This window comes from Ostrea edulis, chromosome 8 (assembly GCF_947568905.1).
Source record: "Ostrea edulis chromosome 8, xbOstEdul1.1, whole genome shotgun sequence".
NCBI lineage: Eukaryota > Metazoa > Mollusca > Bivalvia > Ostreida > Ostreidae > Ostrea > Ostrea edulis.
The window spans coordinates 70,763,820-70,768,482 of NC_079171.1; positions in this window are offsets into that span (position 1 = coordinate 70,763,820).

The following is a 4,663-nucleotide window of genomic DNA, read 5'->3' on the forward strand; positions in this document are numbered from 1 at the left end:
TGAATTTCTGATCCAGTGTTTTTTTTTCATTTTCTATGAAAAGGGTTGTTTAATACTTTATTGTTTGTATGACAGTATTTGTTTTCTAGAATATTTACACCCTTGGAGAAAATAGAGTGGTCAGGGAAATTTAAATGCTTAAGATAAATTGGTCGCAATCGCTACTAATTTGAAATATGTGTCCCGATTTTTTATTAAGTGAACCCTTAGTTTCCCCGACACAAATTAAGCCATAGGGGGTACACCCGATAACGTTGAAAACATTAGGATATTTACAGGTCAAGGTATGAAATTCATCAAAAGTTTTGGTACAGAAACTACGTCGGTGAAGATACCAGTAAATGAAATTATAAATATCAATATATCGCACGTTTTATTTATCCTTATCAAATTATTGACGAACAAGCGGATAAATTTAAAAGTGAAACGACTTAATCTACGGTAGAAAATGCAATAACAAAATTCAACAGGGAAATTAACAAACAAAATACAGGACGGTGTAAAAGTATACATAAACACGTTTTGCTATGGCCGTAGAGGACTCTTTTTTTGCACACTGTTTTCTCCCCCTAAAATAGCTTTAAACATCATTGCTATTTCGGATTTCAAACATTTCGGTTGAGCATCACTGAAGAGATATTATTTGTGGAAATGCGCATCTGGTGCATCAACATTGGTACCGTATAAGTTTTACATAGTAAATGGATGCTTAATAACAACGAATAAAACCTACAACAAATGAGGAAAAGTAAAAATCATATAGATTTGAAACATGACAGTTGTCCACCATATTATGATTGTGTATTTTCTGTAAATCGGAATAAATGTCCTTGTTATGGTATATGTGAATGTAGGCGGAGCGATATTATAGATGCTGAATAACACCGGCGCGAGTTAGCCGAAATGCATAGTAGGCCGACCGGGACAAAACAAGAAAATTTATATTTTAAAGAATAAGAATAGAGTAAATGCCAATTACTTTATTGTAAACAGCAACAAAATAACTTTGCTTGACAAAAAAAACAAAACAGTGATCGCATTATGAGTATTGTGCTTAGAGTACAAGGAACTGAGTGCTTTTTTTTAATATACGAGTAAGTGAAATCGAAAACGTCTTATCGCCAGAAAATGGGTTTTGACGGTGTAGGACAATTCAAAGATTTCTCTCTGAATTTACAAACCAACGATACAGTACTGCTTCCGCAACCTCTGACATAACTATCATTCAACGTTAGCAACAATATCCAAAAGAAGGTGATTGAAATAAAAGAAAATTGTATTATAAAGAAATTCTACACACCTTTAGCATGAATTTCAACTATTCTCGTCACACAAAAACACCCAGCAATATACGAATAAGTGTTCATATGCGTCCCGTAAATACAACTACAAGGCGCGCGTATCATCCGATACCGACAGTTGATTGTATGACAGATAGGATGAGAGACAACGTGTTTTGAAAATCAGATCTGCGCTGCGGATATCATTAGATTGAACTTGAGGAAGTGTCATGGAAAATCATTACGTTCACAACATTCAGAGATCTCTACAATTACCAGCGTCTGATGTTTTGAATCTCGTCTGCTTCCAAGATTTACCAGCAACTGATTGGTCAAGTGAAGCAAGATATTGAGGTATTACGGAAACTCCCTGCCGACTATGTTGATTATGGAGCAGACTAAGCAGATTTTGATAAGAGATTGGCAAAGTTATTTGATAGACTAGTAGAGAACGATATTACTTAAAATCGTGCGAAATGAAACATTGGCTGATTGAAAATCGTGTTTCCCGGAACCGTGACATTGTCAGTGATAATTCGACCGGGTGATGAGTAAATTAAAGCAATCTAAGAAAACCGCAAACCAACGAATCAACGAATAGTTCTGACGCACAAAGCTTCCTGGAACTGGGGAATCACTGTGACCTATTCATACAGAGTTTCTTAACGAGTTCTGCGTCGTTGTGTGCATTGACAAGAAATAGCAGTCTGAACGTGGACCAAATGACACAAAGATGGCTCATTTAAATGCGCACTCGTTAGCGCTGAAACACTGTCATACTGCAGCACATAGTCCGAAACAAGAGTAATAGTTGATGCGATTCCCGTAGGACTGAGAACAGTTATGTTGCAATAACAGGCGAACGGTTGATTTAAAGCCATTGCTTACGCGAGCAGATTTCTAACATACGTCAAAAAACGTTATCGGCAGACTGAGTGGGAGGAATTACGAGCATTATTTGGCGGTGATATTCTCCTAAATAAGTGTGGGGCTTACAGTCGAAACATGAACATATCACACATCGCTGACCAGTATTGTCTTGCCGAAATGAAAGTCATTGGTGATAATGGAACGCTTTACACCTCGAATACAGCCATACACCTTGAAGCTAGCATATCCACTAGGATCTTAAAATGCAGATGATGGAGAAAGCGGAAAATATTGGAGATTAATATACCCCTTTCATTGCAATTTTTCATGTGTATATCTATATATTTACTTCAACTATTCTTTCAATTCATATCATTTGATTGTAAGTCGTGGAACATCCTTAATGTACAGCATAATTTAAATTTAGTCAATTAACGTCACATTATTGATATTTTGCTAGCATATATTTAATATTATCAGTTTTAAAGCTATTATAATTTCTTTCCACTGCTCTTATAACACGCTGTATCATTTTTATTGTGTACAGCGCTTTAGCATGGCTATTCATTGTCATATAAGGCGCTATATATTACTATTATTATTACTCGCAGTATTGCAATGAATGCTGTTCCAAAAGCTCCTACTATCAAGAAGGCTCGGCGAAAAGTCTAAGAGGATCGTGACATAAGGCACATTATACAGAGAAAAAGTAATAGTCACACTGATTATTGTGCTAAATCTGATTATTAATGACAAGATACATGGTGAATAGTTCGATTAATCTTGTGCATGAGTGACATTAAGGGATATTTCACAGAAAACGACGAGAGTGCGAAAAAAGTATAGTGGTCAGACATCCACACGGAATTTGAAAAAAAATTAAAACAAATAACCAATGCCAATTGTTGACTAACACATGTAAGCCGGAACCGGTGAAACAAACAACTATACATGACCCAACGTGTAAGGATCCAGTCATTGACTTGATGGATCAGTCTTCCCCGATAGATAGTCTAATTGCAATGGTTGATTAATATTGAAGATACGAACTAGTATGTATTATGAGGATGACCATATACAGGTGATAATGGGATGTTGCTACATAAATGTGGGAAGTTGATGATGGAGAAGCTGAAATCATCCCGTTTGTCATATAGTTGAGTTGTCAGTTTGCTGTTAATGTCTACTTTCAATAACATATCTAAGTATGAAGCAGAAATGAACGAATATGTGGGGTTTTTTTTATTTCGAGCTCACAGAGATATATCGAATCGACATATGAATGAAAGTCATCATTGGTAATTGAGAAGACGTCGTTGATATACCTAAATGCACTGTTAAGGGATAGTTTGCATAAAGAATTATAATGCAAAACATGTATAAAGGTCAGGGATCGACACAGGAGTTGAAAAAAAAAAACAACTTCAAAGCAAATAACCAGTGTTAATTGCTGACTAACACATGTAAGCCGGAACCGGTAAAAAAACGTATACCTGACCCAGCGTGTCAGGATCCAGTCATTGACTTAATGGAACATTCTCCCTTGGGAGAGAATCTACTTGTAGTGGTTGATAACTACTCAATACACCAACAAGTAGATATTGTGAAGATGACCAAAAGTAAAAGAAAACACATCAAAAATTGGAAACAATGTTTGACAAGCATGGCATACCTCGTACGACTCTTTTGATCCGAAGTAATATCTCCGAAATAGCGGAGTTAAAAACATTAGAACAAGTCTGCATTGACCTTAAATAACCTAAAGGGGTTGGATACATCGAAAGACAACTCTGTACAGTTGAAAACAAGTAACGCGGGAAACACCTAATGAAAGGATTGGAAAAAGGAATTACTCAATGTGTTAATCATGTACCGTTAAACGCTGCATGCAATGACAGGAGAAAGGATTAACAGAACTACTCTTCAGCGGAAAGATATGTACAAAACTACCGGAGTTTCCTAGTAGAAAATGTATAGAAGACGATAGAAAACACAACGACGAGAAGGAATAAAACTACAAACGTTATGCTGACAAATGCGGTAAAACTAGATATTCAATTTAATGATTTATTACAGAAATAGCAGGGAAAATGTAAATTAACGATCAAATTCACACTTAAAGGCTAACCGTGTTGTATCTTAATCAAACATCGGCATTACACACCAAAAAGATGCCCATTCAAAAATTGCACTATCAAATTTACGCAGCTGAGTTAAGGCTTCCCAACAAATACCAGTAATGTACCTAAATGTACTTTACCGCATTGGCACATTATTTGACGTCACTATGAAAAAAAAAAACGTCATGATGAAGATCATATTTCTGGTGTATCCAACGATCCGTGTTTACCCAACTCTATATTTTATATTGCTTTTAGGAGTTATCAGATTGATCACTCCACGTTATATTCATCTTTCAATATAAGAAATACTTGTGTACCGGTATGTAGCTGTCTGCTTATCAATATCACGTGTCTATTGAATATTTGCCTAAATAACCCTACCACGTCGTG